A 15,154-nucleotide genomic window follows, 5' to 3' on the forward strand; every position below is an offset into this window, starting at 1 on the left:
CTATTGGCATGTAAAAAGTACTTAAAATATGTCATTCAAGCAGATCTTTCAATGTCTGCCACATCATTCCCAGAACTGCTGTTTTTAGGGGTGATATTTTTACTTATAAAGGCAAGTACCACATGGCGCACACCACAGGCAGATAATTGTAGGGGTAGTAAAATGGCCACTTTATCCATAGGCATCTCCACACCCATCTTTTTTTAGCTTCCTGAAACATTCTAACATGGTTTACCTTGTCTCTGCTGTGCAGCCTTCAGTCAAAACTTGTGCTTTGTCCCTTAAATATTTTTGTACTTCATCTCACTGACACTGAGTTGCTTTTTGACTCTCCTTTTCTTGGGGTCTGCAGTGATGAGAAATATTTAAATTACAGGAGAATTGGGTTTAATCAATTAGTGAAGTGTTTTGAGCAAAAATATCTTCCATTCCTCAACTGTTCCAACCACCAATTAGACATTTTTTCATAAAAATCATGTAAAAATAACAGTAGTAGTCTGTCATCCCAATTAACATTCTTCAATGCTGACACACAAACCTTCAGAAGAAACTCCCAAATGCCTGATAAGCAACTCTTCCACTAAAGAGGAGTTTAAAAATCAACAGCTAGTTCTTCCTCATAATCCTTAGAAAGAAATGCCACCAACAATTATTCTTGAAATCTTGTTCATGGGTAGCATAGTGTGACAAGCTAACTCTTCACTGTTCCAGTTCCAGCAAGGTACACTGCATAATACATCAATAACCTCCTCTTGAGCCGTGGACCACTACCTAAGATAAAAGTCCTGGCATTTGGGAAAGATAAAGTAGTGGTCAAAATCCTCAGCAGGATCACCAGTCACAGGAATGTCAATTTGCTAGTTGTTATTCATGCATTGGTTGAAGTCAGTTTTTGATTGCAAGGCCCTGACATGCTTGACCAGGATGTCCCCTTCCCCTTAATAACACAAAGGCACAATTTCTTTTACACTGCACTTTCTAATTTCCCATTTGGAAGCTTAGGCTATATGAAAAAGGCCACCTTTGATAAATGGTTCAATCCTGTGTTCTCCTCTCTGATGACCTTTAATCAGTTCCTGACTTTTTCTGTAAATTAGATTCCGTGTATCAAAGGGGTCTTTTTTCTCTTTCCTTATTTGGTGCTTGCATCATGGGTTGTATCATCATTTTTTTGATACATTATTTGTTTTTCATTCTCTGTAAAGATCAGTGTAAACTTCCCCTAATCTATTACTGTCCTCAAATATTGTCCCAAATGTATATTTTTAAATTGCTAAAAATGACAGCCAACTAAATCACAATAAAATTTAGTCAGGTGCTTAGGATGAAAATTGTCAGGAAAAAATGCTTTTATTCCAGAGTGTTTCAGAACCAGCAGATGACTCTAGGCTCCAAAACATTAAGAGCCAGATTCTAAGCAGCTGTGAATTTAAAAGCACCATTCAATCAACCTATGCATATTTACAGTAGCTCAAGGTATTGTCCTTAATGCTGAATATGGCTGTGAAATCTTGGAGAAAACTGATGAGGCAAGCATACAGTCTTGTACACACTTTGCTGCTTTTCTTTTAAATAAAGGACTGTAAACTAGTGGGGTTAGGAATGTATTTAAAATATTATGGAAAAAAAATCTCTCCTACAGCTCCCCTGTCCCCCAGTACATACTTTAATGTTTGTTCGTGTGTGTGTGAAATCACCAAACATTTTCCCCTGACTTGTTTCCATAACATCACCAACCATTTTTCCCCTGACTGGTTTCCATCTCAGATTAAACAACTGAACTGATAAAACTGCAGGATGTTCCTCAAAGTGTGGTAATAAAAAAATACTTAGCACTTTCCTTCAAATTGCTTTGTAAACATTAAAGCCTGGATCCTGTCAACTGCTGAACGTCCTCACATCTCATTGACATAATATGGAGGAAACAGATGTTATTAATCATGACCTAACTCCAGTTTTACACCTCTGTAAATTTCTGCACCAAGATAAGCTCTGCATAGCAAAAAGGGACACTGCCAGGGAGCCAGTTGCAGCTCCTTTCATCTCAGACTGTCCTGAGATCTGCTTACTTATTCAAGATGACTATGTGCCCTAAGGACAATATGCCAGCTGAAAATTGATCTGTTCTGCTCTGCCCCTCATATGCCAGAAAAAGGTGGGTATGATCCCTGTTCTGTAGGTGGTCGCCCCCGGCTTTACACCAGTTGTTCACTTCCTCATGCCAGGGAAATTCTCAACTGTCCAGCTGTGGCCAGATTATCTTTCCTTTGTGCTGCTCATTTTGGAAAAAGGGGAAGGAACTGGCACATTAGCTTCACTGATGTTACACTGGTACAAAACTGGAGTAGTATAGTGGTGAATCGATCTATAGTAGTTTTAGTAACTCACAACACTTCTATGATGTAAGCAACAATTATTACTCCACTGAGACTGGGTAACTGAAGCAGAGGGGTTAAGTGACTGGCCAAGATCCATAGTGTCATGTCATCAGAAAAGCCAGTGTTAGAACTCAAAACTTTCTGGCTCCTAATTTTGTGCTCATGCTACCAGACCATATATCCTTTTCTAAAATACATTTAATATTTTATAAAATAGCAAACTTGGCCTTGTCAGACATTGCAAAATGTTTTTTGGTTTCCCCTCTGTTGTTTCTTTTGCCTCATACAAGATTCAACTGACAAACTAATTTCTTAAGGGGTTTTCCAAGTATTCTTTATATAAAACTATTGTCAAAGTATCTCCATGTCGCTTGGGCAAAGTGTTAGGAACAGGAAATAGGAAATTAGGATTCCTGGGCTCTATTCCTGACTTCAGTAGTGACTCTTGTTGAATCTTTCTGATCCTCAGTTCAACCATCTGTAAAATGAGTATAACAAAATTTAGTTCACTAGTGGTGAGTAAGAAACTTAATTCCAACAAATCACTGAAAATAGCAGTAGCAGTGTGCTATTGAAATTGAGAGAATTAACTAGGCCTCTATACAACTAATCTTACCAACAGCAGTAACTTGGATGAGTCTTGTTAGTTTCATTCAATTGCTAGTCTTGTAAAACGAAGGTCTTACTGGAATAAAAGTTAAACCTCTCCTTTCTTGCACCTTACAGAGCAACAGAAGAAGATAGTATTTTTGCTATTGTTGATACTTCTAGGGTTCTAAGCAAAGACAAAGCAAAACTAACAAAAAAGTCTGGTTAGTGCACTGTCACTGTTCACAAGGCTATTGGGTACCAGTGAAATAGAGTAGAATCATCTGTTTCAGCCTGCTGCAAATGGGGTGAAGCATGAGTAGCAGCAAATACAAAAGGGTGATCGGGGGAAAGATCTGTAAGAGTCCATGGAGAATACAAACAGCATGAAAGACAGAGAATGGACAGGAATTTGGGAGGAGGAAATTCCCAAGAAGTGGGAAGAAGATCCTAGAATAGAAAAGGATGGAGATTGTCTGTGCTTGGTGTCTACTTGTAAGGTTTTTTTTTTTAATTTGAGCACAATCCCGTCAGCTTTCTGAGTCCTTGATAAAAATGCATAGTTCACATTTTACAAAAATATCTGGTCATTTTTTATTCCCCCATGCAATAAATTCAAAATTAGTTGATATTTGAAACATCAGACTTGATGCACATGAATCATCCTCACCCAGGAGTGTGTCCTTGAATAGATTTGGAAAATATAGTAATAAAGTTAGAAGCAATTAAACAAGTCACGTATGAGCATGCTCAGTGGCCTTCTGATAAGGCTTTTAAACTAATGGAAGTTCATCACTTCTGAACATGTTCTTCCTGACTAGGGGCACAGTCAAGGACAGGCTATTGCCTAAGACAGTTTTATGAGTGACTCTCTAAATGTTTGATTTAAAAAACACACGAACAAACCAAAAACACCACTGGAAACCACCTTAAAAATGCACTGCTTGCATCCGAAGAAGTGGGTATTCACCCACGAAAGCTCATGCTGCAAAACATCTGTTAGTCTATAAGGTGCCACAGGATTCTTTGCTGCTTCTACAGAACCAGACTAACACGGCTACCCCTCTGATACTTGACACCTTAAAAATTACTTTAACATCAGAGATGAGGAAAAAATGGGCACTGTACAAGAATGTGAATAGACGCAAAACAACGGTATTAAAAAATCCTGGATCTGTGACTTTTTTAGGATCCCTCCACAGTTTTTGATGTATTTGTCTTCCCTCTGCAAATTCTAAACTATTGTTATTGATTTTTTAGTTATGTTTTTGTCTCCTTCTGTTGCTAAGATACAGACATAAAGATCTACTATTAACACAGCTGTGCAGACAAACAACATCCATCTGTTTATTTCAGTTTTTAAGAGTGCCCCAGGTGCTCATGCAAAAATTAAAATGACAAGCGCATAAACAATTACTGCAACTGCCCAAGCCTCCTACAAATACACAGTCATTTGCCTGCTAATTAAAAGGACCTTAGCAAAAATTCCCCCAGACAAAACTTTGTTAACTTGTAATTCAGGGTGCTTAATGCCATTCAGAACAAGGCGTTACACACACAATTACAAACTATGGAAACCCCAAACTAAGGTTACATATGCAATTATGAAGGTAGCTTTAAGTCACATTTTTTTTTCTCTCTCACACATATACATACCCTACCCACTCCGCATCCAGATACACCTTAATTCGGGAGTGTTTTGTTACTGCACCAAATAACTACTAAGCGTACAACCATATCTGGATTAGAGATTTACCCAAATTAAAATATTTTGCTACTAGCCATTGATATAGCTGCATTGGGGCAGGTCTGAATTCAAATTGGCAAGCAGGGCTCATTGAAATTTGGGAGAGGGAAGTTCATGTGTTTGTTTTAAACAAATTGTTTTCATTTCATTCAAAAGTTTCCCATGATTTTCCCTGTTTTTTACAGTGAAAACATTCAAAATGATCTGTTTCCAAATGAAACAGCAGTGGTAGTAAAAGTGAGCAGGAGCAAGATTTCTCCCCACCTCCATCTTTTCAAACCAAAACATTCCATAACTGGGGGAAGAGGGGTTAGTTCTATATTTTCTCTGTTAAAAAAAATAAGAGGATAATGAACAGGGGCGGCTCCAGGCCCCAGCACACCAAGCGCATGCTTGGGGCGGCATGCCGCAGGGGGCGCTCTGCTGGTCGCTGGGAGGGCGGCAGGTGGCTCCGGTGGACCTCCCGCAGGCGTGCGGGAGGTCCACCGGAGCTGCGGGACCGGCGACCGGCAGAGCGCCCCCCGCGGCGTGCCGCCGTGCTTGGGGTAGCGAAATGGCTAAAGCTGCCCCTGATAATGAAAAATTGATGATGTCTTCCCAAACCTCTGTTGTCCTTGGGGATGTTGCTATGGTGCGGGGTCCAGTAGAGGGAAAGTACAGCCTACCATGTTGTCTTTTTGCCCTGACCTCTGCAGGACAGTTTGGGGGTGAGGATAAACAATATAGATATTTAAATTATTCAACACCCTCCGCCCCCAAGCTGAACCGTTTCTTTCTAATAAGACACCAGAGTGTTCCCTGTTCTTTTTACTTTATCAGAGCATATTTGTTTTTAACCAAAGTGATTCAGATAACTGGGGATCTATTGTTTAATATAAATTGTCAGCATAGTGTATCTGAGACTTGTGATTAAATCTTACTGTTTTGCTTTCCCTTTCTTGATTGTCAAATTCTCCATTTTCATACAGGTCTGCCACTCTGATATGGGTTAACAGCAGCCTCCCGAAAGATTACACATCAGTGAAAGATGAATGGAAGAAATTATTCCTTAAAAAATTACAGGATGACTGCAGAAACGCTCATTGTAAAATACTACACTGTTCACTTTCTGTCTGCTCTTGTCGGTGATTTTGTTTCAGTTTCTTCTCTGTAATCCCTGGAAGGATGGCTGAGTGCTTTAGTTCATTGGGCAATATTCTGAAATCTAAAGAGGCATCCTGATCTCTCTGTTTGTTGAAGTTTATTTTCATTTACCTGATGGATCTATAGTGTAACAGGAGAAAGAATAGTCGCAGCACCAAGTATGGTTACCATCACACTTCAGACAGATGGGTCTGTCATAAGTATATCAGTGGATAGAGCATTGAAGTGAGACTCAAGAAACCTGGTTTCTGTCTCCAACTCTGCCATTGGTCTGCTGGGTGACCTTGGGCAAGTCACTTCCCCACTCTGGGCCTCAGTTTTCCCATCTGTAAAACAGGAGTAATGAAGGTGATCTCCTTTGTAAAGCACTTTGATATCTACCGATGAAAAGCACTATTTAAGAGCTAAGTATCATTATTTAATATTATCTCCTCTTATAAATTTCAATTAAATATCTTAGAATCACTAATATTAACTTATCTAGAATAAAAAGCACACCGAGTTAAATGTGTTACAATGATCTTGAAACAGTATAACAACCAGTTTTCAACTAGGATCAGGGCTTGGTATACAGAGACAATAGCTTGCTTAGTACCACGGCAAACACACTATAAAATTCATGCCAAAGGTTAGTAATTTATTGATTGAAACACACAAAAGGAAAAGAATCAAAATAAGGTAAAGAGCATTGAAACTGAAATTGACTGTTTATGCAAAACAAACTTAATCATAACCTGTCAAAGTCCTGTATTGGAGACAGTGCATATTGATTAATGTCTCTTATTTAGTCAGAAGGTCCTTCTTAGTAGGGAAGAAATGGTTAGCTTTGTTGTTTAACTTTGAATCAGGAATGATAGTTACTTTCCTGCTTTAGACAAAACAGGCAGAAACAGAAGAATAGGATAGGAAAGATGAGGGAAATATGGCTTTGCTGATGTTCTCAGGATACAGGGTGGCTAATCAGTTACAGATGGATGCTTTCATCCGGTAGGTTAGCTACGGTTAGGGACATCATCTGGTTGGTCCGGTCATGTCTCTCTCCTTCACAGGTCCTTTTTAGGCCGAGCAGAGCTGCATTGGCCATCTCATCTTACTATGCTGGTGCCGTGCATTGAAGTTGATTTCAGGATCAGCTGAAAAGCAGAGAGAGAGAGAGAGAAAGGATAGGGGGATGAGGCAGAGCAGAAAGGAGCACACAAGGGAGGGGAAGACAGAGTAGGATGTTACATATATCCAGTTGGGGTCCTTGCTGGTACATTAATGATTGTCAAGTGTCTCCACTCGAGTATCAAGGTTGGGTGTCATGGCACCAATCCTTCCTTTGCAGCCACAGTGATGGTCAAAGGTTATTTTTCCCCAAGTCTCTTTTAAAGGCCCCATGTTGGACAACCAAAGCACTATTTCATTCTTATAGACCCCAAATCAGAATTCAACACATATATATTTTTTACTAATACATTATCAAACTATTAATTAAATGTTAACTTGTTAATTTGAGACCATGGGTGGAGACATTATGTAACCTTTTAACCATTGGCCACTGTGCTATCTTGTCTTGCTGCTAGACCTACCCGGGGGTGTGGAACTGCCTACCCCATCACTTTCTCCCACCCATGGAAAATCCATATATTCCTTTGTAATCAATTGATTGTGTCTCTGAGCCTAATAAGCAAGGTGACACTTCATCAGCGCTGTACATAATAAACTCCTATGCTTGACTTCTACACGGTGTGGATTTATGTTCCTTCACCTCAAAAAGGCAATGGGTGGATGTGCATGAACCCCTGCATTCACACCCTAATCACTATTGTAATAATCTTTGTACAAGGTATGACTTGGAAGATACCATTTGAAAACTCAATTTGCTGGTCAGTATTGTCCTGATAAAATGTCTGTGGCAACACTGTATGTAAAGTTGTAAAATTCCCCTGTAAGATGTAACACATGTTCCCAAACCTACAGCCCTGGCCAAGCAGACATCAGCAGACTGATCAGCCCTAAACAAAACAATGTGTGCTTGCCTTAATTTGCATTAAACAGTAAACATCAAGCAGGAAAGGAAAACAAAGAAAGCTCAAACAGGTGAAAAAAGCCAGCAGGGAACATCTTTCCACATACACTCATTGGCTCCTGGTACTCAGTTGGAAATGTTTTTCAAGAGGGGTCTGGAACTATTAAAAACAGTGGCAAACACCTCAAGACACCACCCCTTTCATTCTCTCCCTGTCCACCACGTTTTCTGCACCTGAGAAGACAAAAGCAAAGAGTTTGGTCAGTAAATTTATTGGAAGTATGTGGTGAGAAATTGTGCTTGAATCTAATATAGTTTTTTAGGTTAGACACTAGTAAGTGTTGTCTTTATTTTTCTTGTAACCATTTCTGACTTTTATGTCTCATTGCTTTTACTTGCTTAAACTCTATCTCTTTGTAGTTATTACACTTGTTTTATTGTTTTATCTAATCCAATGTGTTTAAGTTAAGTATCCCATTTAAGATAATAAACTGGTATATTATCCCCTTAAAGTAATAACAGACTTAATATATTTGTACACTCCAGGAGAGGGCTGGGCAGTACAGGGCATACATTTCTGAAGGAAAATCTAGGACTGGGGTTGTGTTGGGGTCACCTTGCAGTATAGCCAAGGCTGGTGAGATCCAGGGTATAATAGGCAGCCTGCAGTTACATGGACACTCAGGGCATGGCTTGCATGCTGGCAGGCTGTATGCTATAGTAGCTCCCATCTTGGCCACTCACAAAGTATTGGAAGGCACCCAGGGTTGCAGGACTGGGGTGTGGACTATGCCCCAATATGTCCCTATGGACTAATCATTCTTTCATTATTTTGTCCATTAATTAGGCCCTATTTCTGACACACCAATTTTGGTTCTGTGATTTCCTATCCTTTACTCCTCTTGTTTACCAGTCATAATCTTAATACAGTCCTTGAGTGATATCACTAGACTCTTTCAGTCTACTGTCTCCTTACATCTCTTCTTAAACAGTTTTATATAACAGGTCATTATAAGAATGTATGAACTTTTATCCACTTTTCACCTGCTAGGCTAACAGTTGAAGTAGGTCTGATAGGTCTCAGTTATTACAATGCACTTTGTTAGTTCTAGTGAAAGGAGTAAAACATTTTTATCTACTGATTTACTCCCCTTTTGAGTTCTGTTGCTATTAACCCACATGACTGAAGGATGTTAGAATCTGAAAGAGAAACTGATATGAAAATGTGTTTTGGTAAGTAAACCTCACCCTCTTGTGCAAGGATTTATCCTTTTTTGCCCCCAAACATAAGTCAGAACTTGAGCTTGTAGAATGGTTAAAAAAATTGGTAATAAAAGCCCAGAGTTTAGCTATAATTAACAAGGACTATTCATAATTTGTGAAATGTGAAGTTTGCCAAGCGGACATTAACTTTTTTTATAACAGCATGTGCTTTGCATTCAAACTTGTGTTTCCATACACAGAGAAGCTCTTTTTTGTTTGTTTTTAATTTTTTGAAAAAGATGAGCTTGGAGAAATGCTTTGCCTTTTTTAAAAACCCAGTAAAATATTATTTTATTGATACCTGTTTTACCAGCCATCAGATTTTTTTTTAAATTCTTAATACATTGGCATTATTGGCAAAATATTGTAAGACTTTTTGATTGAGGGAAGGTAGTGAAATGTTTGACTTTTTTTCTTCTTTATGATCTGTAGATTTATTAAAAATAATTAGACCAAATAATTAGTGAAAAACTATAATGCCTTATCTTATTTACTTGTATTGGGGTAGTGCCGAGGGGCTCCAGTCATGGATCAAGACCTGGTATTAGACACTTCATAAACACGGAACAAAAAGATGGCCCCTGTCCCCACAAGCTTACAGTCTGAGTATAAGATGAAAGACAATAGGTGGAGACATAACATGGGGAGCACAAAGAAACCATGAGACAATAGTATTCAGCATGATAAGCAGCAGCTGTAACACATCAGCTGCCTAACCACTGTCATTGGTTGAGCAATTAAATACAAGAAAGAAATGCTGGTTAAAAGAAAATTGCAGAGGAACTGAGCTGGAGAATAGGTTCTCCTTAACTGAATCCATTCTTGACAGTACAAAAAATTCAGGCTCAACATCTGGGCTGAGGTTTCCAGCTGATTCTCATTTTGTAAGAATGAGTTCACGCATCTTATTATTACATTGGCATGTCTTCATGCCTCTTCAGTTAAAGAGAGACAGACAGTAATATAACAGGCAGTTCACAGAAAACTTATTGGACAGGCAAAGACAGTACTGTTTTTCCTTCCATTTATCTATTTCTTATGATCAAAGCTCATGCTTATTATAACACATACATAAATTAGGGCTAGGTTGTGCCTGGCCCAGCACAGGTGTATAAGAGATGAGAGAGAAGAAAGAAGTCTTTGCTTCCTGCTCCTTGAACTTCTGTGGGCTGAGTGAAATCCCAGTCCTTGTGCTCAGAGAAAGATGGCTCCAGCTAAATTAGTGTTGTTCCAGTCTCCCCCAAGAGAATGGGGAAAGGAAGGAATCCTAATTTTGTCTCCCACTCTTCACTGGCCAATTGACCTGATACCACCAGGGCAAGAGTAGAGTCCACACTGCAACTGCTCCAAGGGTGGATAGCAGTGCTCCTAAGTTCTGAGATGTATTGCGCCCATAATAGGCACATGCCTCTTGGAGGCCAGGATAGTGTCCCTCCACATTGTTCCTTACAGAAGGCTACAGAATGAAGCCAAATTCTAGCCATAAATAAACAATTAGTTCTTCAACAGTCTACAACAGCTGTTAAAAATATCCAGGGCTTCATGCTAATGAACTGGCACATTATAATTAAAAAAAACCCCAAGTTTTATTTTAGACTTTGTATGTTGTTTGTCTGTCTTATCTATTTAAAATGTAAGAGCAGGGACTGCCTCTTATGCTAGTACTTGTTTGTACAATGCCTTGTACAATGGGATCCCGAAAATGACTGTAATACAAATGATAAATAATGCAGTTAGTATGCACAGTGCCATAGAGTCTTCCTCAATGACATTTAAAAGGAAAAAGCACTTGACTGTACTGTGCCAGACAACTCAAAGACCTCTGCCCAAGAGGGGCTGCAAAGCAAATATTAACCACAGAAAATAATAATAAGTAATAAAAGAAATAGCTGCTGGTGGGTGCCTGAGATAAAGAAGAAAGTTGGGAAACTCCTCTAAAACAGCACTTCTTACCTGGAAGGCGGGTCTCTTGGGGGAGGGAGAGGTGCTCTGATCTCTGTAAGGGGAGGTGTGAACACAGTCAGAAGTAAAGAGGGGTTAAAAAAAGAATTGATTTTTTTCTTTCCTGCTTAAACATTTTCACTGGAACCTCATCAGCTGTGGGACTGGGTATTGTCCACTGAATGCTCTGTTGCATCCAAACACTTCACAAATAGAAAAAGAACAATTCAGCCATCTCAAAAGGTGATATTTATTAAAAATAGCATTAGAAAACATATGGTCATTGATCAAATTAATCCAAACACAATAATGATAACACCATCTGAGAGCTCCAAAGTGGGATTTATGAATTCTAGCTGTCTTTTCTGGTGTCTGCTTTTATAGGTACATTTTAATATGGGAGAACTATTCTTTTTTACATGACACTTTTGTACCTGAAATGTTTTAATCAAATATTTTGTGCCCATTCCAACCCTGCCTCCCACTCCCTTTTCCCTTTTCATGCTTTAGTAAGGTAATACATAATTAATCTAGAATAACATGCATGAAGGAATCATAGAATCATGCTAATCTAGGTCCGGAAGGGACCTCGGGGTCACTTTTTTCAGCCTCCTGCACTGAGGCAAGAACGGGTACAGCTAGACCATCCCTGACAGATTTTTGTCTTACCTGCACTTTAATACCTCCAATGGCAATGCCTTGTAAGCCTATTCCAGTGCTTCATTATCCTTATAGTTAGAAAGTTTTTCCTAATAACCCCCCTAAATCTCCCTTGCTGCAGATTAAGCCCATTACTTCTTGTCCTACCTTCAGTGGATATAAAGAACAATTGATCACTGTCCTTATAACAGCCCTTCACATATTTGAAGAGTGTTATCAGATGTCCCCTCAGTCTTCTTTTCTCAAGACTAAACAGGGTATTTTATTAACTTTCCTCATAGGTCAGATTTTCTGAACTTTTTATCACCGCTGTTGTTCTCCAGTTAGTCCACATCTTTCATAAAGTCTGACACCCCAAACTGGACACTATGCATGCTGAGAACTCACCAGGGCTGAATAAGGCATGACAATTATCTTGCATATGACACTCCTGTTAATATAGCCCAGAATATTAGCCTTTTTCACAGCTGCATCACATTGTTGGCTCGTATTTCAATTTATCATCCCCTATAGCCTCAGATCTTTTTCTGCAGTACTACTGCCTAGCTCGTTAATCCCAATTCTGTCATTGTGCATTTGCTTTTTCTTTCCTAAGTATAGTGCTTTGAAGTTGTCTTAATAGAATTTCATTTCTTGATTTCAGACAAATTCCCCAATTTATCAAGGTCCTTCTCAATTCTGATTATGTCTCTAAAATGCTTGCAACTCCTCCAAGTTTAGTGTCATCTGCAAATTTTCTAAGAATATTCTCTACCCCGTTATCCAAGTTATTAATGGAAATATTGACTAGTACTGAACCCAGGACAGATCACTGGGAGACCCCACTAGTTCTCCCCACATTTAAAAGCTAACCATTGACAACTATTCACGGAGTAAGTTTTTGTTTTAACCAGCTGTGCACCTACTCCTAGGCAGTAGTCTGCCCCCTTACAGTGGTGCCTAGTGGTCAGCCTCCCCCTACAGGTGGCCTTGCTCTTTACGATTTTGAAAGGTCTATTATATGTAAAAGGACCTAGGAGATATTGAGTGAGAGGCAGTGGTCCTGAGAATAAGTGGTGCTTGGGAGGAAATCTCATCACTGTATCTTTAAGGGCTTGGGATCAGGATCCTTGAAGAGAAGGCAGGAAAAGGCTCCCCTCTCACCCAGCCAATTGGGAATGAGCTGTGAGAAGGGGAACAGCATAAATGCTGCCTCTTCCTGTATAGCAGGGCAGCTGCTAGCTAGAGAAAGGTGATCTATTGAAAACTAGTTGAAGAAAAGGGGCCAACAGAAGGAGAAAGTGGCTAATCTCCTACAGATGGTTAAATTATAACCTTCCTGCACAGCTAGGGATTCCTGATTTAGAGGTAAGAATTGCCTTAAGTATTCACCTCTAGGTAGTAATTTCTGTTTAAGAATAACAGAGAGGCTGCAAGGTAACACAAAAGGGACTGGGCCCAGAGAATGGGTTTATTTATTTGGGGATTTTGTTTGGGCTTGTTACCTAAAACAGGGTTGAAATTAGAGTGCTCAGCCATGTGAACCTTGAGAGCTAAAAAAAACACTGGGAGGAGGAAACTGATGCAGGCTCCATGGATCTTGAAAGGTGCATTGGGGAAGGGAAGTGTTGATCATTGTGGAAGTGGAGATATATTTACAGGTTTTTGCATCTGTTGTTCTGGTAGACTGGTGTTATCAGGATACATCAATTCCAAGTCTGTAGGGAGCTTGTTTCTGAGGAGGAGAATTTCTCAACATAACCAATACTTGAGTGAGTTGCACAAAATCTGGGTAAAAAGAGGTTTTAAAAATGGAAGAGTAGTTTTGTGTGGTTTTAAAAAAAACAATAAAAATTAATAAAAGCAAAAAATGAAGGGTAGGTGTTAACAGCAGTGTTCTTTTCTAACCTGGTTTGAGTATCTAACATGAGAAACAACTGAGTCCTAAGTGACTTAGTAAAATGACTGTGAAAAAAGAACTAGCTGCCCCTGTCTATGGGCCGAATACTGCACTTGATGACAGCATGCTGCTCTCTTTAAAGTCACATGTCAGAAGGAAGAATTGAGTGCTCTGGGTATAAAATACTCCTTTCAATGGGGATATTTTTTGTAATTTCTTCCTGTAGACTCATTTTGTGTGTGTGTGTGTGTGATTTCCCCCTCCCCCCAAAAAAGGAAGAAGCCTGAAATAAATCAATAATATATTCTGCCCTTTAGACTTTTGAAACACCAATGTCTAAGAAACCCTACATGTTATATAACTGCATGCTTTAACAACTTAAAGCAATTACATCTAGTTGGCATGTTAATATGTCCACAAAGGGAGCAGCTGCTCCTATGTAGGGAATATCAAAAGTGGGGGGGGGGAGACTGAACTTGTGGTGTGGTTTTGTTTTGTTTATGGCAAGGTCTGATTAATCAAACCTATTGTCAACAATGAATATTCTTTACTGGCAGAAGGTGGGAATGGAACGAGAACTTTGGCTCCAAACAAACAATTTGGTATAATAAGACTATATATAAGCAGAGGTGAAACTTTAATAGGTTTTTAAAAACACTCTTGAAAGCATTGCAGAAGAATATAGAATCTCAGCTGGCCCTCAGTAAATCTGTATAATTTAGTTGATTTAATTCACATTAGCAAATGATCTGGCCCAGGAATTATAAATCAACTCTTTTTGGTCAACAGCATAGCATAAAATCTGCAATAATTGCTACCAAGACTATACTTGTCCTTTGCGTTAGTGTGTATTTCTCAGTTTTCTCACAAGATGGTAGGATTACTTCTGGGTTTTTTTGTTTCTTTTCTTTTATGATCTCCCAGATGCAAATGTGAACAGAACACATGACATGACTCAGATTTAAGCTTGTGATTATTCTGATCTTCAGCAAGGAAACAGCTTTATTTTCTCAAGCAGCAATCTTCAGCAGCAATGAGTGGGGCCTGTTGGAGCAAAAACCATTTTTTAAACATCAAAATCACTTCTAAAAACAAGAATTCATAGGTTTAATGTGCAAATCTCTTCCTCCAGCACTGCTATCCAGCTGCTATCTCTAAAATAATCCTCAGTTGTTAAAATTGGCAGTGACTCAAAATAATGCTCAGGGAAACAAATTCCTAATATAGCAAAACTCAAAGCACAATCACTTTGCGGAAAGATGTTTACACTTAAATAAGAATTTTCATGATACAGACGAGTAACAAATTATACTTGTAAAAAGTCTCATCAGGGTCCTAATTCAAAACCCATTAGGTCCAGTGGAAAGACTCTTATTTCAGGATAGACATAGCCTTAAAGATCTGTAGCATGGTCATGGCTGGCTCAGATCCGCTGACATGGGCTTGCAGGGCTATAAAACTACAATTTAGATGTTCCAGCTTGGATTCTGAGACCTCACAGGGTGTCAGATCCTGGGTTCCAGCCCAAGTCTGGGCACGTACCA

At 39.2% G+C, this 15,154-nt stretch overlaps 2 long non-coding RNA genes across 6 annotated transcripts in view; one reads left to right on the forward strand and one right to left on the reverse strand.

Moving 5' to 3' along the window:
• Positions 1 to 1,660: 1,660 nt before the first annotated feature.
• LOC120407475 lies at positions 1,661 to 11,269 on the reverse strand. Its single transcript, XR_005600014.1, has 4 exons — positions 11,084 to 11,269; positions 7,975 to 8,101; positions 5,968 to 6,182; positions 1,661 to 2,856 (listed from the first exon to the last, which is right to left on the reverse strand). It is a non-coding gene; the product is annotated as an uncharacterized LOC120407475 (long non-coding RNA).
• A 1,659-nt stretch (positions 11,270 to 12,928) lies between these two features.
• Positions 12,929 to 15,154, forward strand: part of LOC120408452 — a 151,376-nt gene continuing 149,150 nt past the window's right edge. For all 5 annotated transcript variants that reach the window (XR_005600700.1, XR_005600699.1, XR_005600701.1 and 2 more), the window contains exon 1: positions 12,929 to 13,078. This is a non-coding gene — a long non-coding RNA (uncharacterized LOC120408452). The remainder of the gene's footprint in view (positions 13,079 to 15,154) is intronic.

Source organism: Mauremys reevesii, linkage group 6, assembly GCF_016161935.1.
Source record: "Mauremys reevesii isolate NIE-2019 linkage group 6, ASM1616193v1, whole genome shotgun sequence".
Taxonomy (NCBI): domain Eukaryota; kingdom Metazoa; phylum Chordata; order Testudines; family Geoemydidae; genus Mauremys; species Mauremys reevesii.